Source organism: Protopterus annectens, chromosome 8.part1 (assembly GCF_019279795.1).
Source record: "Protopterus annectens isolate FY-2018-M chromosome 8.part1, PAN1.0, whole genome shotgun sequence".
Lineage (NCBI taxonomy): Eukaryota > Metazoa > Chordata > Ceratodontiformes > Protopteridae > Protopterus > Protopterus annectens.
In genome coordinates this window covers 322,636,506-322,661,588 of record NC_056742.1, presented here as the reverse complement: position 1 = coordinate 322,661,588, position 25,083 = coordinate 322,636,506, and positions in this window count along the sequence as shown.

Here is a 25,083-nt window from a genome sequence, read left to right as displayed (position 1 = left end):
TGTTAATCAAAGAGTCTCCATAATTGATGGCTGTTGTGTACACAATAAGATGTACTGCTGTAGTTATATCGAAAGCTGCCTCAGCACAGTACTAGCTTCAGCCTGTGCACACATATGCATCTAGGTTGTTGTACTATTGTTTTGTGTCATTATTGTTCCCCTAACAGATTTGTTTGCTTTACAATTGAATTGTACAGGTTATAGGTCACATGAAAGGTTGGCAGTATTCTGAACGTGTCTGTTATTCTCTCATTTTTGTATATTACACATACTTCACATTCTAACAGGTGTGTACACCATTTATAAGCATGGTATACCACTAATTTCTACAATATGACCCTATTTTGGGGCCTTTGCCCCCCCCATTTTGTCAGTCTTTGTCCAGGTGTCCTGGAATGACAGGTTGTGAGGTATGCTACAGATATTTGACATCTCCTGCAAATAGGCCTGTCATGACCACCATGATGCAATGCAGTAAACACCACCACAGGTGAACATGCAGATATTGCCAAATGGCTGAGTGTAGCAGTTGTGTGCATGGTCACATGCATTAACTTTAGAATGCCTGAGGTACTGGTGAGCCACCAGAGGGAAACCCCATCATTGCTGGGTTCAGGCTGCTGTCCCATATGCAGACCAGACGGACCTATGTAGTTGTGAGGGAGAGGTATTGTAAGCAGACTCACATTAGGCTTTGGTACAAGATGAGCACTACGTTTCTGTACAGGTACAGTACACACTATGATATTACACAATTTGCTGTCCTTCACCATAGATGTGCATTTGTGTGCATTACTATACCCCACCCATTAATCCATTTTCCACTGACATATGCATCTAGAGACTCTGTAGAAGACAGTTTAAATGCTACCTCATTACATTGATGTGCAATTTGGCCTTACCTGGATGCTCCTCACCTGTTGGCTGGGTGCTACCCACCTACACAATTGCTGTTTCCGGTGTTTGAGTTTGTGTGGGGGCTACCCCAAGGTTGGCAAGGAGCTCCTCTGTCATCTGTGCAGCTGGCCCCCCACCGGTAGCAGTACAGTCCCTCTCTACAGCAGCAGCCCTTTGCCCGGCACAATGTATCAGGTCAGTTGATCTATGCCTGACCTGATCATATGTGCATCCATGGTGGCCCAACACATTCACTCTGTGGACGATCTCATCCAACAGGGCAGTCTGCTCCTGCAGATTTTGCCAGCTATGGCCAGAAAGGATGGCATAGTTTAAGATTACAGCTTCTGTGATGGCTTCTGTCTCTGCATCGATGTAAGGCATTTGCCGCTGCATGGCACCTGGAGGACATACACAGGGAAACACATCGCAGGACCACAGACATTGCCCAGAGTTCTTTACAGAGCCTGCACATGCATATGGGCTATCATTAGCCACCACTTACAAACACATCATACCCGTGTACCTGGCAGCATTGTATGAACATGCATTGTACTCCTGGTCGTGATGTGTCATGTTCCCCTCAGTGAGAGCCAGTACATTGCATAAACCACCATTCATCATCCACGTTTGTGTAGAGGGATGACAGTGGCTGTGTTCCTTGCAGATGGGATGTCAATGGTGCTCAGGCCTTGCTTGCATACAGTGTGTAATGGAGCTAGAAGCATATGCCTGGGTTCATGTAGGATGCAGACAGGAATGTTATCAGGCCCCAATGGGACTTGCTTTTGTCAACTTTGATTAGACAGTTTCAACCTGATCAATGATGATGAGGGGAGGGGTGTGTGTGCTGTGCATATCCACCTATACTGATGGTGATCCAGGGTGGTGATGTTTGCCCTAAACCTGTCTGCAGCAGGTTGGCTGTAGCTATGGTGTATGTGCTGTGATTGACCACTATTACAGGGTGGGTTAGGTTGGTGCCTCCGAGACTGCAGACATGTGAAGATGGCCTTGTGATTGCCCTTAGTGGATGTGTCCAATTTGTACTCATAGTTAGCCTTACAGTAATCCACGTGACCTATTATGCTCATTCAGACAAAGGTTGACATGCCGCCCAGTTGGTGCCTGCTCCTACTTTACCCTGTACAACCAATATAGCATCACATTATGTGCTTTGTGCATTGTTGCTGCCCAGCAAATGAGTTTTCTCTACTTTGGTGGAGACAGGTTTTACAAGTACGATTTTGCTGAGGCCATACAGCTACATGGGTGGTCATATATCTGTTTGTAGTAGGCATGGACACAGGGTCAGAACACAGTTGGCCACCTCTACAGTTTCAACGTGATACTCATGCTTATTATACTACCCATGTCTTTGTACTCATGCTTATTATACTACCCATGTCTGTGTACTCATGCTTATTATACTACCCATGTCTATGTCAGGGCAATGACACCACCAGTAGCTGTAGAAGTGTAACTCTGTTGGATGCACAGAAACTAAGGTTACACACATGTACAACATGTACAGCTTATTCACCTGACATTTTGCATCCCGTGTCAGTTGTTATGAAGCAGCCAGGTTATATGCTCAGGTAATACCTGCTATACATTTCTGTTCTATGTCAGTATGGCACACTGCAATGACAGTCTTGCTACTCAGTCAGTCATGTCAATCTGTTAGGGCAGGACATCTGTAGGACAACTCACATACATGGTGGGCTATGGGCCACAATTAGTGACAGTTTCTTCATATTGCTGTAACACACATATGTCATTTGATAGTGCAGTAGCCTTTGCATTCACAGACATACCCTGGAGGATGTCTGATGCTCATATGGCAGGCAGAGAGGTGAAAGGCTAGGTGTGTGGTAGTGATGGTAGGAACTGTTAATGTTGTGAGTATGACTAGTATAGGGACAGAGCTAGCTGATATGCTGGACAGAGGAAAGGTGGATATATTGTGTATGCCAGAGACCAGATGGAAGGGGTGTACAGCTGTGTGTATTGGAGTCGGGTACAAATAGTTCTATCATGGTGTGTATGGGAGGGGAAATGGTGTAGAGGTTAACCTAAAGGAACATTATGCCAAAGGTGTTTGTTGAGGTGATAAGAGCGTTGGGTAGAGTGATGTTCAGGAGGCTGGGAATTGATGGTGCAATGTTGACAGTTGTTAGTGCATATGCTCTGCTAACTGCGTGTGATGAATGAGACAGATGTATTTTGGTGTGGTTGGATGAAGTGCTGATGAGTTTCCCCAAGGGTGAATGAGTGGTAATTGGAGCAGATTTCAATGGGCATGTCGGTGAAGGGGACAGAGGGCATGCAGAAGTGATGTGTAGGCATGGTGGTAAGCAAAGGAATGCAGAAGGTGAGATGGTGGTGGAGTTTGCAATAGATGTTGGACATGGGTGTGGTGAATACATAGTATTACAAGACTGAGGGGCATAGGGTGACATACAAGAGTGGAGGAAGATGCATACGGGTGGATTATCACCTATGCAGGTGGGCCTGTTTGAAGGGGATTGGTAACTGTAAAGTGGTGACAGGGGAAAGTGTAGTTAGGCAGCATGGAAGGTTGGTCTGTCGGACAACGTTGGTGACCATGAAGAGGGGGAAGAGTGTGAGGGTGGCACCATGGATCAAATGGTGGATACTGAGAAAGGGCGATTGTGAGGTTGAGTTCAGGGAAGAGTTAAGACAGGCAGTGGGTGGCAGTGAAGAGTTAGCAAATATCTGGGTAACTACATCTGAGCTAATAAAGGATATGAGTAGAACGCATCTTGGTGTGACATCTGCACAGAGGAAGGTGGACAAGGAGACCTGATGGTGGCATTAGGAAGTACATGGGAGTATACTGAGAAAGAGGTTGGTCAAGGAGAAGTGGGATTGTCCTGCAGGTGTAGAAAGTAGACAGGTGTATAGGGAGATGGGGTGCATGGCAAAGAGAGTGGTGGCAAAGGCTGAGGATGGGGCATCTGAAGGGTTGTATGTAAGGTTGGACACCAAGGATGGAAACTAGGACCTGTACCAATTGGCTTGATAGAGGCATGTAGCTAGGAAGGATGTGCAGCAGATAAGGCTGAGAAAGGATAATGGTGGAACTGCACTCACTAGCAATGAAAGTGTGTTGAGCAGGTGGAAATGGTACTTTGATGGGCTGTTGAATAAAGAGAATGAGAGAGTGAGAAGGTTGGATTATGTGGGTATGGTGAATCAGGATGTGCAACAGATTATCAAGGGGGAAGTAAGGATAGCTATGAAGAGGTTTAAGAATGGAAAGGCTATTGGTCCAGATGACATACCTGTGGAAGCATGGATGTGTTTAGGACAAATGGCAGTGGTCTTTTTAACCGGATTGTTTACTGTAATCTAGGGAAGTGAGAGGATGTGTGAGGAGTGGATAAAATGTGTTTGGGTACTGATTATGAGAATAAGGGTGGTGTGCAGAGCTGTAGTAACTACAGAGAGATAACATTGATCAGTCACATCATGAGGTAATGGTAAAGGGTGGTGGAAGCTAGGCTAAGAAGGGAGGTGAGGATTACTGATCAGCAGCATGGTTTCATGCCAGGATAGAGCAGTACAGATGTGATGGTTGCCCTGAGAATGTTGATGGGGACATACAGAGAAGTTCGGATGTAGCTGCGCTATGTCTTTGTGGACTTACAGACAGCATATGACAGGATGTCTATAGAGGAGTTGTGGTATTGTATGAAGTGGTCAGGAGTGGCGGAGGAGTCCATAAGAATGCTACAGGATATGTACAAGACTAGTGTGACAGCAGTGAGTTTTGCATTGGGAGTGACAGGTGTGTTTAAGGTGGATGTGGGAGTACATCAGGGATCAGCTATGAGCCCTTTCTTATTTGCAGTGGTGACGGGCAGGTTGACAGACATGATTGGACAGGAGTCCCCTAGATTGTGCTGTTTGCAGCTGACATTGTGTTCTGTAGTGAGAGTAGAGAACAGGTTGAGGAGACCCTGGATAGGTGGAGGTATGGTCTAGAGGGGGAGGAATGATGGTCAGCAGGACTGAGATGGACTATATGTTTGTGAATGGGAGGGAGGATGGAAGAATGGTGAGGATGCAGGGAGTACAGTTTTTCTAAGGTGGATAAGTGTAGATACTTGGGAACAACAGTTCAGAGTAATGGTGAGTGTGGGGGAGAGGTGATGATGTGAGTACGGGCAGGATGTGGGTGGTGGGGAAGAGTGTTGTTTGTGATTTGTGACAGACAAGTACCATTAAGAGTGATAGGGAAGGTCTACAAGAGGGTAGTGTGACCAGCTATTTTATATGGGTTGGAGACATTGGCAATGAAAAAAGAGGCACAAGTCAGAGCTGGACTAGCAGAGTTACTGATGGTATAATTTGCACTGGGTGTGGCCTAGCAGTGTCACAGTCAGTATTGTGCAACACACACTCCAGTAGTGGTCATATGTGAGCCATCCTTTCCTGGGGTGACTCAGGGCCCTGAGCTGTGTTCTATGTCACTGCAGACAGACACAGTTTCTATGGCCATAGGTTCTGCTCAGCAATATATCAGTACAGCATGTGTTGTTGAGACATAATATTGTTTGAGCTTGATATTTTCCACGTTTACATGCCCCCTACTACATTCCATTACATGCTTGATTGTTGGACATAGCTGTGTTTATTTGTTTTCAGTTCAGTTGGTATACTCCATCAGTCACAGTGTGTGTGTGTGTGTGTGTGTGTGTGTGTGTGTGTGTGTGTGTGTGTGTGTGTGTGTGTGTGTGTGTGTGTGTGTGTGTGTGTGTGTGTGTGTGTGTGTGTCCCTCTCTCTCCCTCTCAGATGTAGGATATACATCTGTTCTGCATAGGCAGCATCTTGCCCTTAGTAGGTAATGCTCATGAGCAGCTGATGGCCTGTGCACCACTTGGTGTCTTCCACTTGCTAATTGCATGTGGAACAGCTGTGAAATCATTCCCATAACTAATAGCATGGAAACACACTCCTATAACTGAGTACTTCATGTGAGCTTTGCCACTTTTCCTTGCCTGGGAGGAGTGCTTCATGGAGGTGTGTCTGACAAACAGCATCACAGAGTGTAGTTGGGAATACCTCTTATGACAGACACTGTGGAGACACCCCAACAAACTTGGGGAGAATGTTCCAGACACAGGGACAGAATGTAAGTATTGCTGTTATACAGTTGAACTAATGCTAGTTTGACAGAGTTTGTGTGGATATGGCTGGTCTGCATGAATTTAAGTCTGATAGTGTTATGTGGTTGACATAACTTCCAAATGTAGGGCTATCCGCAGACTGGCCAGAGTTTGGACTCTTATATTTGGTGTGTTACTCCCACATTTTTTGGACTTGGAAATCCATTAGCATACTCTGAGGATTGCAGTCAGTAAATGGTAACATCCATGTGTGTTTCTGACTTCATATCCCTCAGAACAGATATGTTATAACAACCCTTTTACACCAACAACTTTCTCAGTTTATGACATCAATATGTCAATAATGACCCTGTGTTTGGGCCTCTGGCCCCAAATATGTCAGGCTTTGTCCAGATATCATGCTGGAAGAGGTGTATAGGTGTAGTATATCATTATATAGTGACTTCATTCCAGATATCATCCCAGTGATGTATCAGACTGCCAGACATGTTACATGTAGAAGGCCTTATATATGAAGATGAAGCCTGGATGTTCTGTGGGGCTCTATACAGTTGAGAGGACTGTGTATTTCTGGCAATTGTTGACAGACAGTCAGGTTTGTGTAGCATTGTATTGTGAATGTGTTATTTGGCCTTTGTAGCGGGTAGATGTAAGTGTTGAGGGTCCTTTTCTATCTGACTTTGCATGCTTCTCCAGTTTCTGGTGCTCTATTAGCTGTATATGTTTGTAGGGGCAGACAGAGACATGTCCCATACCACAGTCAGGCATCAGACTACACTGTGAATTGGGCCAGTATATATAGGGGTAGTGTGTGAGTGGCAAACATGCTGATGATTTTGGTCACACAATCCATATACTGTTCCTGTGGTGTACCAGTATGTCATTTTGAATGTGGTAAGATTGGTTCTGGGTATGCACTTTCACGCTGGTGTCTGTTGGTCAGTGCTGTTACATCCCTGTAGTGCCTGATATATTTTCAATTACACTTGTATTCCCACATAGCAAAATTGGGTTTGTGTTGTGTCAGTCTGCCTGTAGTTTAGACAGTACTTGGTGACATGCCTAGCAGCTCAGTGTACTTTGCCTACTGTGATGTTATGTCCTGATATTTATCAGATGCACTATTGCCTGCCCCCCATATGTATTGTGTATGTCTGACACATATGATGTGAAGATGTATGTCAGTGAGTACTAGGGAGTAATTTGTTTTGGACTTGGGCTTTTCCAGTCAATATATGGTACAACAGATTGGTGGGTATTACTGCATCAACTGTGTCACCTTATCTACTCCAGCATTTGGAATATGTTCCGAGTTTCATGGCCTTACCCCCCCCCCATGGCCAAGCTTCATCCAGATTTGTTGCATTAAGGGTTTCTGACCATACCTCTTGACTGGCCAGATTGTTTCAGACTGTCCAGGATTATTGCTCATATGTACGTTCTGTTCCACAGAATATTATTTTTATTTCTGTGGTAAAATCACTGTGATGATGTGAGGATTTCTGTCAGTAAATGACATACATTTCAGTTTCAGAACTCACATCCTTCTAGACATGTATGCTGACATGAACCCTGTTACTGTAGGAACATTCTACATTTATAACTGCAGTATGTACATTATGTCCCTGTTCTAGGACTATTGCCCCCCCCCCCCATTTTGACAGCCTTTGTCCAGAATTATTGCACTAAGAGGTGTAGAGGTATGGTGCTGGGTATGACTCCACTACATGTTATGGACATATATAGATATGTATATATATATATATATATATATATATATATATATATATATATATATATATATATATATATATATTCCTTTTTTGATATCTATACATATGTTTATTTAACAGTATATATGTATATATTCTATACGTATTTGTTTTATATGTATAGCTCTATATATCTGATGTATATACATTTTAATATTTATCTAGCACCATACACATCTATATGTGTATATTTATATATACTAAACATGACTGATACCACAGTGTTTGTTCCCTACTATTCTATACCTGTACTAGATGATATATTTGAAAAAATGGCATTCATTATTACAGCTCAGATGGTGTAGTGATAAATTGCTCTGTCTATGGTGTACAGGGTCTTGGGTTCAAGCCTTGGCAGGGCTGATTATTTTGTTGCTGGGCAGAGCAGTTGCTAATGGAGACAGGGTGACTGCTTAATCTGTGTAGGCATCGCTTAGCATCACACAAACTCGCTTACTGCCACTTACTCCCATGCTAATTTCTCTAAAAGAAAAGAAAAAAGGGGTAATATGAAAGTGGTGAAAAAGGGGGTACACCAAAGAAAAACCAATGTGACAGATAGCTAGGGATGTGCAGGATGGGTGTAGGGAAGGTCCATAGCTATTCATTTCTGATACAGCAACAGATGTGAATTTGTAAAGAATTTGTAGGTGAATTTGGACACTCAAACCCCTAAGAGAGTGGTGAGGACAACAATAATGTGTTTTTAGGTCAATTAGACCAGATTGCATGTGCCCAGTGGGCACGTGTGCAAAATGGACAGCTATGTATGGGGCGACTGTTTTTTGTGGGAACAGATTGCCCTTTTTTTAAAATAAGGTGAGAGTGGGATGTTTGGGAAGGATAGTAGGTATAAACCAACTGATGCACAAAATAAAAAGTTGCCTTATAGCAAAAAGAAACAACCACCAGTATATCCAACAAATTTAATAAAACTCTGTCATAGTCAATCACAAAGGATAGTAGGCATATTTGGGGAGGTAGGTTGGGTAGGAAAACAGACAAGTCAGCAGACAGAGGTGGTATATGACACATGTGGGGGGTAAACGACTTGGACGGGGAGGGTGGATGGGAATCAGATGCCCACGAGCCCCCAAATGGATACAGTGGGACTGAGGTCCCCACCCCATGGGCAGTCACCACTGCACCTTCACAGCCCCAACGGTGGCTGTGCTTGGGGCTGAGCAGGAAGGGCAGGCTGACCCTCAAGATGCACCATGCAGCCCTCAAGCTTGCGTAGCAGATCTCCAAACTCCTTTTGAAGCTCGCTAAGCACCAATCCCCAGACCTGATGATGGGTGACAGTGTTCTGTCCAAGTCCGTTCCCAGGGGGGACGGGCCCCATCCCCTGAGGCAGTTCCACCCAAAGGTGGCGCAAGACCAGCGGACGAGGATGTCCCGAGCTGGGTCCCAGGCATGCTAGGGCCTGGTGCCACAGCCAGTTGAGGTAGGACAGGCAGATCCCAGATGTGCTATGGTGTTGGAGTTTTATAACATATGTTGGTTAGTCATGAAAAACACATTCCAGGATTAGTTATAACAGCATGCATAGGTATTCCCATTAAATCAAAACAACAGATTTGGAACAGTTGCATAGCAAACAGAACACATGTATGTATGAAACCACAGTGGGCATTATAACCACATGCAGGTTACATTGATAGCAACAGACCTCCAATTATAGTATTTGAACAGGGAACGTTAATAGTCAAATGTTTAAATATGTGTAGAACAATAAGACACATTTCCCAACAGTAGGTTTGGTGAAAAACATACCCATTGATTTATGTGTTTAGATTACTGGTGCAGATAGGGTGCGAGAGAGAGAGAGAGATATGTCGATTAACAACTGTATAGGCTTCAATTGCTCACAACTTTAATGATCATTGATTTAATTATTACTCCCCAGATATTACCTCACTTTACATCAACCTATGGCCTTGGGTTGGGCAGTGGTATGTTTGTACACAGTGTATAATTACAACCTTCTTACAGCTAATTTATACCTTTTCTTACCTGGCAGACCTGTGGAGAAAGTTTCTGTTAATACTACCTGACTGTTTTTACCCATATTCACATAGACAGGGTTACATTTGTGGACTCATACTGTGTGTGTGTGTGTGTGTGTGTGTGTGTGTGTGTGTGTGTGTGTGTGTGTGTGTGTGTGTGTGTGTGTGTGTGTGCACGTGTGTGTGTGCATGTGTGTGTGCGCACATGTGTGTGTGTGTGTGTGTGTGTGTGTGTGTGTGTGTGTGTGTGTGTGTGTGTGTGTGTGTGTGTGTGTGTGTGTGTGTGTGTGTGCATGTGTGCTACTGCCATACTCTGCCTTGATTTCTATCGATCACCCTGAGTGTGAGCAGCAGTGACCACTGGCTGTGACAACGTGACACTTGAGGGACATTTCTTGGAGGAGACTACTTGGTGTATATACTAATCTTGCTGTCATTTGCAGCCTTGGGGTTGGGCAGTAGGTGTTGTACACAATGTATAAGTACAACCTTCTTATAGCTAAGATATACCTTTTCTTATCTGGCAGACCTGTGGAGGAAATTTATATTAACACTACCTGACTGTTTCTACACATATTCACATATTCCTGGGTGAAATTATGCATTCAGCTTGCTACCACTCCCAGGATTCGAACCGTGCCTGTTTGTGCAAAAAAATACAACAAACTTTGTGTTTCATCATAATGAACCATTGAGAACTGCTGTCTCTTGTTTGACTGTTTTCTGCCTAATACTCTCTTGTTTGTACAATCTGACCATGTAATTCTGACATCCATGTATGGCAGATAGTTCTTATACTGTGTATTCATACTTTGACATATCACAGTATGAAAAACACTGGTTAACACAACATTACTATTCAGGTATCAGATCTTGGTGCATGGAACATTTCATATAGTTAATCTCCTGTTTTACAACTCCACAATCTTTGTCAGATGAGCCTTGATTATTTAATGCTTTCAGAGCTATAGTTGCTGTGCAGAAACTGTACATATTTCGATTCATACCACTACATACCAAAGTAAACACAACCAGTCCGGGGTTTGACTTTTATTGACAGGTACTGGCACTTTTATTGATATATACCCTGTATATCACTATTACTCTGCTAATGACTTGTTTATTCTGTACAAACCATACCCATTTTTAAATACTGACAGGTGACATTCTTCTCCTTTCTATTTATTTGCCATGAATACTACAAAATAGATTTGTACTCACCAGCCTAGCAATGCAGCCTTAGCAGCCTGCTGGCATGGGTGTCCATGTTCCCGGCCATCTCATCTGCAGCTGTACAGGAGATAGAGAAACATTTATGGATACCTATCCATCACATACAGAGGCTGGATTTTCGAAAACACTTATTGATACTGATACACACAGCTGGGACATTCCTTGCCATGCATCTTGGAGCCACTGGTCCAAGAGCTCCCTCTTCCTATTCTTCAAATCAGCAAAATGGTGCTGGACCTGCACACCAGTCCGAGGGATGCCAGTGGCACTGGTGAGATCACATGTGAGATGGTCCCAAGCCTCCGCTTTGCATTGGGAGCCCTGGTAATGGTCCTGCAGCAGTCTCCCTTCGTGGTCTTTTACTAGGAGTCCAACCATGACCCTGGACACCTGAATGCCCCAGCGCTGCCCCCAAAAGCACACACCTTCACCAACACCAGCCATAGTGTCTGCAGTGATCAGCTACAACTGATTATGGTTGTATTCCCACTTGCGGGGTTTAAATAGGGCTGGATTCCCACCCTCTGCCCTGATTGGCTGGGTTTGAATATGCTGAGCTAAGCTAAGCAACGGGCAAACCTGCTTAGCACAGATAAGCATCACTTAAAGGGGTAGATGCTAAGCACTGCTTACCAGTGTGCAAATCCACTTAGCTACACTAATTATTGCTAAGCATACAAATTTAAGCAATGCTTACTCCTGCTAAGCATAGCTGAGCAGAATTTGGCATTGTTCAGCTTTCAGTTTATGGACTATCAGGATTGTAAGGTTGATTTCTTCTTAATGACATCTTATGATATGTATGTTTCCCTTCCATAACATCCCCCTATGTGATTTCATTCCATTATATTCTTTTGTGGCTACACTGTATAGGACACTTGTGTTTATATGGGAGTTTCACATCTGTACTACACTGATACCTCACATTTGGACCTGCTACACTACCCTGGTTAACAAATATATATTATTCGCTACCTATTTATAAAAAAGATACTTTTAGAGCTGTTTTCACATATAAAAATGAATGGACTGCATTGGGGCACCAACCATGAATGACTGCATGCTAAGCGAACACTCTAACCACTACGCTATTTTACTTTGACTATTTTGGCTGTATGTTTCTATTTAGCACCTTCAGATGTTTCAGCTATGCTATACACAGCTGCTTGACACACACACACACTCAGCTACGCTTAAACTTTATTGGGGATGGAAAAAAAATAGACGTGTTTTATTTTTATTTACTTTAGGGGTATACACATTGCTTTCTGCCTCTCAGGCAGAACATCTGGACAACTTCATCATACAGGGGATATTATTTTACATGTTCCTCTCAGGAACATGCTTACTTATTTGGTATGCCAGCATGTACACTGGCATACCATCATGGGCATTATCTGTGCTGGACCATTGTGGGGGAGCTGTGCTTCTGTGTGTATTCTAATTATACCTCTCAACCTCTTAGAGCAAAAAAAACTGGACAAAGCCTAACATGATGGGGGGACAAATAGGGACAGATTTTAAATATTGCTCTTACAAACTTAGAAAGGTGATGGAATAATAGGTTTTGTATTAGCATAAATTTTCTGAACAATGTGGAGTCTTAAACTCAAATGTTAGGAGGAACACAGCAAAACTATGAAGCATAAATCTGGACATTCTGCGAAAATCTGTGCAGTTGAGAGATATGAATGTATTTTGTCTGCAGACACTGTTTTGTGGTGATAATAGTGTTGTTGGACACTGTTAGTTGCTTTAGAATTACAGTACGGCAATTCTAGTGTGCAGGAGGTGTGTGTACTGTGTGAGCAATACTCAGACATGCCCCTGCACTCATTCACGGATCGTGTATGTGCAGGTTATACAGCAGCGCACCTTCATGGCTATGCTGCAATGGCACAATCTGCTCCATGCAGGAATAGCACTATTCCTGCATGGAGTTTAATGAATCCAAGGGCATATCTTATCATATGTTGTTTTATTCCATTAACCATAGACCACAAAAATGCTACCTAAAATCTCATGTTTCACTCTGTCAAATGTTTTTCTAAATCTTCTGCTATCATTTTACCCTACTTCTTCAACCTGACTATGCTACCAAAACATTTCCATGCAGTTTGCAATATTTCTTTTATGTCTCTAACTTGGACTTCAAATATATTTCTTGGTAAAATTTATGCAAAGGCTAGTTTGAATTACACTTGCACTACTTTCTTTAAAATCTTGTAATCACATTTGCATGGCACTAATGGTGCCAAGTTACTGAGGTAACTCTTTCTCATTCCTCTTTTATATGGATTTGAGAATACTTCTGTACTCCTTCTCCAACATAAACTTCTTCTGTCAACCGTTCATTCAGTGTTTTTAGAAAATTGTACTTTTCAACAATCCTCATCTATTTATAAAATTATATCGAGTATCATTTTAGATACCCATGCTTTCCTCTTCAACGGCCTTTAGAATGGAATCCATCTCTTCCATCATAAATGCCTTCACTTCTCTAACTTGACCTACTCTTCATCATATAATTTCAAAGTTTTCCATTTTTTTTTTCTGTAACCATATGGTCCCTTCTTATATATTTTCTAAAGAAAATCATGAACTACCTTATGAATTCTTCCCCATGTTTCCTGTACAGTTCTAGGTACCTTCATCCTAACTTATTTAAATTCCCCTAAATAGGAAGAGGCTGCATCTTTCCAACCACTTACAGGATACCACTGGTTTGTAAAGACATTTTTATTCTCTCTTTATTCTGTTCATAGATTTCTTTTTTTCCCTTCAGTCTATGCTGTTTAGACCTAATACCTGCTCAGACTCATGTATTTACTCACTATACTGTTTTTTTATCATTCCACATTTCCTTCTGTCTCACTCTCTCTCTCTGTCTCTAACCTTGTTTACATTTTTTTCTTAAATCCATCTACCACTCATTCCATGGTCTTACTGAAATGTGCATTATCCATAATTTCATCATAGTATTAACCAACCTGAGTGACTTACTACATTCTGCAGTTACCTTCTTTATCTCTTTCCCATAATGAAATGCTTCATAAATTTCTTCTGACCTGGCTCATACTACTAAATGATCTGTAAAACCCATTATTATTGGGTCTATATTAGAACATCGAATGTTTAATAGTTCGAATCACTAAAGGTTGACCTTTAATGATCGAACTATTAAAACATCGACTGTTCCGAAAAAATAATGAAAAAAAAAAAAGAAAAACTAAAGGGTGTAGGCAGGTGGCCCCTGCACCCCCCCCCCCCCCGCTACATAAATATACCAACTCTGAGACCGCACTAAATTGAAGTAAATGGAAATCTCCCCTTATGGAGATTTCTGTTTACACATTCAATATTCTGAATGTTCGTTTTTGTCGTGTTGACAATATCAGATTTGATATTGTCGGCTTTTGGCAATATAATATAGACCCTTATTATTTTCCCCCTTCCATTTCTTTCATAGTGTTAGAATGTGGCACCTAATTAATCTGAGGCTATAGCTGGCTTTGTACATATGTACATCTTTTCTTTTGTATTCTCTGCTGTCTATTATGCTTCACCTCTTATTATTCTAATATCCTGTGAACAACTTTTTACCCTTAAATTACAACTGAAATCCTCTACCAACAACATATCCATATTTTAATATATTGTCTCATATGTTCAAACACTTGCACCCTCTTTGTTAATGAATTAAGAGCATATAATACCATAATCCTGGAGAGATTGTTTTTTTCTTTTTGTCTGTTATAATTAAATCTCCTGACATACCAATAAATGTGTCTACATGAGATTACCAAAATTTCAGTAGACTGACACACGAAACACCGAGCCGAAAAGCTCAACGTGTCAGATGACCAACACGTCAGAATGCCGACTTCCGAATGGTCGATAGTCCAACTTGAGAGGAACAGGAAATCTGCTCTTATGGACATTGTAGTGCGATCTTGGAGTTGGTATATTTAAGTTACGGAGGCTATGGGGGGCAAAGCCCCACATGAAATGTGATGGTAAGTGTTTTAGGTTTTTTATTTGTAGTGTATATTTTGTTTTAGTAGTAAGGGTTTAGTTTAATGTAGATGGTGGGCAGGGTGTGAGTGAGGAGAACTAGGTAGTTTTATGCTGAGCGTTGTGTTTTTTCTTTTGAATGTTGTTTGTGTGTGTTGTGTGTATGTTTTACGGAGGTGTGTCAGGGTTTTGGCGTGTCGGTATTGTGTGTGTCGGGTATGTGCGCTGTCAGTGTTGTGCAATGTCAGTGTCGTCTGCTCTGTGTTTTGCGTGTCGGTTATGTGGGATGTCGGGTAAGTGAATTAGACCCCAATAAACACATCAACTATTTTTATATCAGATGTTTTACAACAGCTGCAGTTCCAGAAATTTCATCTAACCCAAATGACCACAATAAATACAGTCCCCATAAGTAGTTAATTTGTTCCCTTTTTTGTGCTTGTCAAAACTCTTATATCTGTCAAAAAATGTATATCTGCCTTTATTTGCTGACACCATCTTAAAGCCACAATCCTTCTTAAATAATTTAATGCTGTTAGCATTAACTGTTGTAATATTTAAAAGTAGCCCTTTCCTTCTTTATGTTCAGTAAATGTTCCTTTTTCTTATCCTTATTCCTTTCCAAGTGAATTTTTACATTGTTTTAGCACTTGTTCCATATTTACTTTAGTACCTTTTCACTTTTACCTGTTCACAGTTGTTCATACTTATTTCAGTCATTCACCATTTTTGGCTTTTTTGGCTCTCCTAGCTGACTATCATCTGCTACCAAATCATCTCCTTATTCACTGGGACTACCAAGTCCACCTTAGCGTCCTGGTTTTCACTTGACCTATGGTTTGTGGCTGGTGAGGAGATAAGAGACTCTGATGCAGCATTATACTGATACCAGGGAGTGTTTATTCTTTATGCCCTAGAACAGCCTCCTGGTAGCCTTGCAATCTCTGCAATGGCTGCCTTCAGGAGGTGCATGCATGCTTATGCACCCAGGCAATCTCCCAACCAAATGGCACACCACTTACAATACAGAGACCACCAGGGTCTTCCTACTTAAATTGCAGCAAGCCTGACTGCCCCTTCCCCTAGGATGTGAAAGGTGGCTTCATCTGTTTTCATCCTTCCCCAATCAGTCCCTCAAATGTACATGCTGCAAGTTAAACACAGATCAAATGGGGCACAGTTGAGGCTTTATCCCTCAATATGATAATGCCAAGTCATTTTAGTTCATCATCTTGTTCAGTACAACCAATATCATTTTGTTAATTAATGTTTTCTCCCACCTTGCTAACTTCACTCAACTTCTTCAGTTGCATCTAGCACAGTATTATCTTGCGGGTTGCTTTCACTATCTTCCCCCTTCTCCATAATCTGCAATAGTCCCATGACAGTCCAACTAGAAAAAACCTGCAATGCTACATTTCTGACAATATTGTTTTTATGCATTATTTCATCGAATGCCCCCTCTCCCCACATTGAATACATCATTTCTTTTCCTTTTTCAATATTTAGTAAAACCCACAACCCACAAGCCCCAGTTCTTAAAAGTCCCATCATTTTTTTTGTTTTATTTCATAAATCATGCACAGTTCTGAAATGTTCATTGAAGTCTTTTGCGGGCTGTGCTTTACCTATTCTGAACTGCGCAAGTAACCTCATTTTACTTTGAACATTCCTTGGCAGTGGAACAAATTCTTTCCATGGGAAGTGATTTTTCCACCCTTAAACTCTGCCAAAAACGTTTCAGCTAGCAACACAGATTAAAAATTAATTTCATAAAATATTTGTGCTCCCAAGCGTATAGAAGTGTAAATGCCTTGTGCTTTGTCCCCTCTGCACCATATAACATGTGTGCTGATCCAAACCTACCTCTGCCCATAACTGCAGTCCTGTACATTAGAGTGCTAAACACATTTTCCCTAACAGTACCACTAAACAAGACAAAAGGACACATACAAGCATACATACATACATACAAACGCACCTATTACCATAACCTACAATCTAGCAATAACTGGCAAACAATCACACTTCACTAAACCCAAACTCAACATACACCTATCGCCTTCCCTAGCCCTTATTCTAACACTAACCCACAAACATTCAGACAAACAAACTCTACCCAAATGCTGAAACTTTCCTAACCAGTGAAAGTTTTGGAATTACTACCCACTCACACTTACCTCACAAGAGATAACCAAGCACTCAGATATTTCAGTATACGACAAGTTAATACATTCTACCATATTCACTAGCATGATTAAATGAACCCATAACCAAGTATATAAATATGTATCAGATTGCAGAGACTCAATTCAGCTGTTGTCTTTAATACCAGTTTAGTTGTGAGGCAAATAAAAAATAAAAGCATTTGTTACCTTTCTTGCAACATGTACAATACTACCTATGTTCCCTGGAAAACACAATGTAACTGTAAAGCAATCTTCCTTTAGATTCGGATGCTGTTCTTTTAATTTAGATGTGCTGTCCCTTTTCAGAGATGGCTTGGTAATCTAGATGACCTGCAATAACTAGTTCACAAAGGGAACTCAGTCTGAAATACCCTACCAGATTTAGTCTCACATAAGACTGTTTCTGTTGGGCTTACAGAGCTCAAGCTGGCCTAGAAACATTGATTTGTGTATTCTTTTTGTACACTCAAATGCTAGTTTTTTGAAAACAGTGCTTTCAGGGACTACAGATGCATAGTATCACAGGCATGAGCAAAGTGCCTGCATGCTTAAAGAGACCAGTCCAGCCACCACATTGCTACATCATTTTCAGAATGTCAGAACTGCTATTGATTCAGATGGTTGTGGTGATAGCTTTTAAAAGAGTGTAGGCCAGACTTTAGTGTTCCCAGGTCCCCAGCAGCAGTCTCCATCTCATCCTGTATCATCAAAGTTCTCATGTCAGTCTAGAGATATAGTCCCTCCAAAACATGCTCTGAATCAGGCTTGGGGCCTCCTCCTATTGAGAGGTGCCTCAGCTAACTCTTCTTAACAATGTAGAGTAGTGGATAGATCCTCCAAGATTAATAACAACTCCCCCCACATCTCTCTGTCTCTGTCTTGTGCTATAATGAGGAGTAATCTTTTTCTTAATCTGGGGCTAAAAATGAATATTTTACTTCATGCAGCCAGGCATCATATTTTTATGTATTATGCATTTCTGATTTATTCACACAGATTGAGCCTCTAATTATGTGATTATCGCTCTGCCTCAGTAACCAAAATGTAATTAACTAATTCAGTTAATTGTGTTAATTGCATTAATTGAGTTATGCACAGCTGTATTTTTCAAGTATGACTTAGCACATTTGGTCTGGTAAGCTAACTTGCTTAGAGCTGTGCACAATAAAGTAAGTGGAAGGAGAGTTCAAATCCAGGTTTGGAAAATACAGTTCCCTCTTAGCTTAACTAGTAGATTGTAAAGTGGTAGGCTTTGTATATCTTATAATTATGTGAATTATATACATTAGCTTTCAAGTGAAAAAGAAAAAAGCTGAGTCATACTGATTTCTGTGTATTTACCATTCACATACAGAATGTATTAAACTGTTGCATTTCTTCTACTGTTTTCTTTGCATTGTTTTTGTTGTAGAGTTCTTGCTATCGTTTTATTGAAGTCTGGAAAACAATAATGCTCTGTTTTGATATGCTGAATCCCTGTACATTTGCATTTGCAAGTATTTGCTACAAAACATAAAAAGTTAATTACATTTGCATGAAATATTTATTGTGTTCATACCTACTTAAATTTGGCCAGTTGCTACCTTTATCTGAACCTGAATGAATAAAAGGTTAACTCTTTCAGTCTATCATCTAATTTTCTTGTATAAAGGGAAATTGTGTTTTGCCCAGGTTCCTCTCCTCGAGTCTGACCTTAAAATGGTTACATGTTCATAATATCTTTGCTAATTATTTCTCCTCAAACTGCATATTTGTTTCAATGAAGATCTATAGCAAAAGGATTCTTCTTAGTTACCCAATAAATCTTTGTTACAAAACTTCAACCCATGTTTGCTGCCTACCAAAATGAAAGTGTGCCTACCTGCATGTTACAGTTAGATGTCAACACGAGATGATGAAAAGAAACCATTATAATATATAGTTGGCATTCATTAGGACTGTTAACAGTATAATGAAACCTCTCATGAGTTATCAAACAACTTGGTTGATAATGCCCTTTTAACTCCCATAACAGACCTACAAAGAACAACTGATATGTCATGCATAACAGCCCAGATTTTGCACAGGCAGTGACGCACACTTTCTCTCTGCTCAGGGAAGTAGCTAGCAGAGTGAGGGACTGTTTTAAACTGGTGCACTTTCATTTAGACTTATATAGGGCTATATAGGGCACCAAAAAAAGAACAAAGTAGTGCAGAATAGTGCAGGGTATTGCCAAGGTAGGGCAGGAGAGACCAATAAGAGAATAAATAGGGGTAAGGACTGGGCAAAGCTAAGAACTCAGCAGTTAACAAATGAACAGTATATCAGGCAGACAAAAGTATAAGATAATAAAAAGAGGACACAGGATAAGGAGAACCAGGCAGGATGAAAAAGAGAAGAGAGAAATGAATAACATATACAGGATTTCAGGCTGGTTTCTTGCTCAGGAGATTTTGGGTTGGGCATGGATGTCTATTTGCAGGACACAGGGACAGCTACAGGGAAGACTATGGGAGCTTATAAGCCTGGATGGTTGATTTATTAAATAGAGGGAGACAGCAGACTGGAGTTAAGACAATGATGGAACAATAACATTGAGATGGCATTGCAGGAGGTAAGAACTGGAAAGAGAAGGGTAGTAGGATATGGGAAAGGAGTCATAGTAAGTCCATTGTCTAAAAGTAGGATATGGGAAAGGATTCATAGTAATTCCACTGTCTAAAATAGCACATCTAATAACTGAAAAAAAGTTAAGCACAGAGAAGGTCAACCCCACCCTCTCTACTCTGATATCACCACATCCCTAAACAAACTAACTCTGTGATCTTGCTACTTTGGTGGTAACAGGAAACGTTTTACTACCATAATTTCAAAATTTCACTCAGTACAGTGCCTGTTCTTTGACAGAATCAGGACTTGCCTAAACCTAACCAATGAATCCTGTTCAGATTATTATTATTTTTTTTTGTTAATAAAACACATGTAGTCCCATGGGTAAATGTAGTTAGAGAAGTACATGCAAAGGGATTCGAAAGTACTAAAGAAGGATGAGTTATGGAAGGTAGTGAGGGGAAAAAGGGAGGAGCTGTCCGCGGACAGGAAACCATGTTGTCAGGCAGGAGTAGACATAACAGGAAAGTCAAAGAGTTGGGGCAAAACCACAAGCACCCTAACATGTGGCAGTACCCAAGGCAGAGCAGGGAGGAAGATGACAGACCAGGAAGGAGAAGGAACTTGGGCAGAAGGAAAGTAAAGAGGATGTCAATGAGGAAGGAGGATGAGTCAGGAAGTGGGAGGTCAGGAGCATGTAAGAGGTGCATTATACAGAGGTACAGGACAGGTAAGCACAAAGTGGATGAGTACTGAGCTGGTAAGCAAAGCACAATAACAGCAAAAGATGTACTGGTGGTAAGGAATTCAATTACTAACAGTATCAGGTAAGGCGTGGGGGAGTATTTCAGTGAGGCGGAAAATGGTCCCATTCTGAATGGTCACTGGTCACAGTGGGAGAAGGATTCCCAGATACACTAGTCAGTTTGGGAAGTAATGATTTATACATAGTGCAGTTGAGAGGACCAAGGAGCTGAGGATGCTTTTTTGGTTTTGAGGAGTGCTGTACCATTGTTAGTGGTGCCCACATTAAGGCAATCTTGTAGCCTGAGGAAGGAAGGTATCAGACAGTTCAGCTGTTGACTCAAGGAGGATGGGTAAGGAGGAGAAGACTGTGAAAGTAGCAGAGAGCATGACGAGCCATTCAGAAAGAGTAGGTTTTGACAATGTTTCCATGAAATTGTGCTGCTGACGCCCAGGCTAGGTAGGCACATCAGGATGGCTATGCCTTTAAACAGAGATGCAAAGTAAGTGAGACAGGTGTGCAAAGGTTATTCAGGTAAAGCAGGAAAGGCTAGTATTAGAGAATCTTGTGGGTGTGAAAAAGGCAGCAAAAGATGACAGCAGAGGGACAGAGGAAATAGAGAAAGGAATACTGGAAGAGAGGAAAAAAATCAATAGAAAGGGGGCACACAAAAGAGGTAAAAAGTAGTAAAGAGACAGTAGGCAGGACGATTGGGAATAGTATCAAGGGTAGGGGAGGGACTGACAACATTTGTTGGGGGGCACTGGAAGCAAAGCATTGAAAAGGAGCATATAAGAACATGAAGAATGAATAAAGGAACAAAATACAAAATAAAAAAAAAATGAAAATAGAAGAAGGGCTCAGAAATTAAGGAAAAAATGAAAATAGAAGGAAGGGCTCAAAAATTAAGGAAAAAATGAAAATAGAAGGAAGGGTCCTAGAAGAAAGGACAAGGTTGGGAAAGAACTGAAGATCACAGGGACACAAAGGATAAGAGGGTAGGGTATCAAAAAGGGAGATAGGGAAATGGAGTTGGGGTTCCTGATGATATTCTAAAGACTGGCTTTGTGATCCTCAGAATGGGGACAGAAACCAAAGTGTAGTGATCTTGGAGTTTTAGAGTGTGGTGGTGCTGCAGTAGCATTGTCACCTCACAGTTAGACGTTGCAGGTTCGATTCTCAGTTAGAGCATCTTCTGTGTGTCGACATGCGTGAATGGGCATTCCTTCATTGAAGGTTGTGCGTTAGGCCCAGCAAGCTAGCACGTAAAAATCTACTGCCAATCATTAGCGGACCAGAGTTCCGCTGTGGCGACCCCTAACCGGGAAAAGCTGAAAGACAGTATATATATATATATATATATATATATATATATATATATATATATATATATATATATATATATATGTGTGTGTGTGTGTAAAGTAGCAATGGTGTTAAGGGCAAAACACCCCTCATGAGAAGGGAAGAAGTTGTAATTTTTGGGCCATGAATTTATTTCTGATAGGGAACTAATACACTCTCGAGTCAAATCTGACTTTGTTATCCATGGTAATTACAGGCAAGTAGTGGAACAGAAATAGATTGTCAGGCCTTTTTCCCGCATCAAATACATACCTAGGGAGAATTTACAGTCGCTAATCAGCCTACTGTGCATCTTTAACAAGTGGGAGAAAACTGAAGTACCTAGAAAAAAAACCCATGTGAGCACAGGGTGGACATGCAGACTCCAAACAGAATGTATACTTTTAATACACTTTGTCAAAAATAACAAAATGACATATGACTTTAAAGTTCTTTATTTATAAATACATACTCTCTAGTATCTTGTCTAACATCTTCAAAGAGAATAAAAACAGAAGACAACCCATCAAAGTGTCAAGCTGAAGGAACTCTTGCTATGAGGTAACAATGCTACACCAGAGAGCAAGTTAGGTGGTATTTTAAGGAATATGGCTGTGCTCAGATCTCTTATTGTACATAATGAGTCTGGTGTGGTGAAGATAAAAGAAATGTGGCCCATTGATGGGAGGGGATGGGACGCAGATTCAGTGTTTTCAGGAATGACACTGTATATGAGTGTGGTAGGAGAGGTGGCAGTATGTTTATGGGAAGATGTACTAGGAGATGAGGAAAAGGAACAGCAAGTACGTAGGAGGGAAGAAAGAAACAGGATACAGTGGGATGAGGAGGAGGTGCAAAAGGCAGGAGTAATTTACTTGTTTGGAATACAGAGAGAAACTGGCATAGTGATACTGTCTCTAGATCACAGAATAAAAGTATAAAGCAAAATAAACTAATGAAAAATGTAGTAGTTGCTTGGAGTTGTAAGATGAGAAGAGAGAGGCATTGTGTTGAGGACCTCACTGTGTCAAAAGCATACTGGATTATCCAAGACTGGTCTTAGCATTTGTGGCATGACCGTTTTGGTGGGTCCCATAAGCTGAATACCACCTACCACCCCACCCTCCCTCCAGTTGTGGGCTTCCTGGATTTAGCACCATTTCAGATTAGGTATCAGGAATATATGCTACTTCTGCAAATTAAAAATAAAACAATATGTTTATTTATTACCTTATATTTTGTCATAAGACATGTTAAATCAGAAATAAACTACTGGATTCCTGAATTACCTGCAGATTCAACATCTTCTGTAGCTCCTCTGTCACTGTCTGTTTTACTCACTCAGGCACACTTTAAGGGGCCTGTTTGATCAGCCGCTAAGGCCCTGTGCGTACATAATGCCAATTCACGGTACAACTTGGATTATCAATAAACAGATTCCCAAACTCTTTTAATATTGCACGGATCCCCTGAAGCTGAGTAGGAGATAGCTGCTTACTTCCCCCTCATCTCCCCAGACACAACTACTTTTTTTTATTTTTCCCATTTTCTGTTTCCCCCTCATTTCACTCTTTCCCTCTCCTTCAAATCCTGTGCCCAACAATAGCACATAATACAAATACGTTTTTCTTTTTATATTTTCTCAATAGCAACATTATACTATATGATGTTATGATAATGTATATGTACTATTATCATCAATTTTACTGACTTCTCGTATCATAGCTACTTAAGATTATGTCTACTTATCCTGTATATTATTCTAATTTAGTACCTCTGTCTTCACTTCCTGTCACATTACCATTATTGTTTTCATACTGATTAATGTTTGTTTCTTTGGTTGTATTTCCACAGTGCTCAGACTAACAATGTTTTTGGGGGAAAGTGCACTACCTTGGTTAACAAACTTTAACTCAATAAATAAAACATATATCTCTGTAAGTTAAACACTCCACACATTCCCGTGTCTGTCTTTGAGTGTCGCTGCAGACAACAACAACCAGACTACTAAGAACAGGCTCATTTTGAAACTTGAAACCTGGCAAAATCTTCAGATTCACCAGTGTTCCCAATCTCACCTCCCATGCCCAGTGTCTACACATGATAGGAAGTACAGGCAAATAATTCACCCATATCAAACTCATCATTAACTAAGATGGAAGAAAACCTTTGGGGGCAGGGTGCAGAAAAAGTGAAAATAGCTATCAAGAGTAGGAATGCACACACACACAGACACACACACACACACACACACACACACACACACACACACACACACACACACACACACACACACACACAAATATAAAATTGCTATAGATATACAAAAATGGAGGAAAAATAAAAGTGAAATGGTACATTTAATTTGTATGTTAAGTTTGTGCTGATATTTTTACTTTGAGATGAAGTCTATAGAAAACTCTCTTTCCTCATGATATAGTTCACTATTTCCTTTTAATAGATGGCCCGTTGCTTGTATTGAAATGTTTAGCACTGGTGATTTTATAATTAAAGTATATATATGTCCTTTCCTTTACACATGCAACACACAGGGGTTTGAGTTATATAGAGCTAGAACTGCTGTAGAAATATGTGGATTATATATTAGGGTAACATCACTGCTGTATAAATTGTTTTCTATACATGACATTGTGAAATCATCCACTGTATAATAATAAAAACAAAGCAGTACCAGAAAATGTTTACTTTTGCTATACTGACTACTCTAACGTCTTTGTTTGGACCATGGCAAACTGTTGGCAAGTTCTTAGAGAAATGGGGATACTGCATTATCTTAGCTCCATCTAAAAGCAGATCTATAAGCAGATCAAGAAACAACAGTTAGAACAAATTGTGAAATAACTAATAGGTTCAAGATCAGAAAAGGAGTGTGACAAAGCTGCATATTATAATCAGCCTACCAATTTAACTTATATAATGATTGGACCATCCGAAATGCTAACTTACAAGAGTCAGATGCTGGAATCAGAATTATCAGGAGAAATATAAATAGCCTCATATAAACTCTGTTGGATGAAAGTGAGGATGGGGCTTGAATAGCCTGTTGGTGAAGATGAAAGTTGAAAGTAAAAAAGCTGTTTTATTGTTCAACATTAGAAATTCTAAGAGTG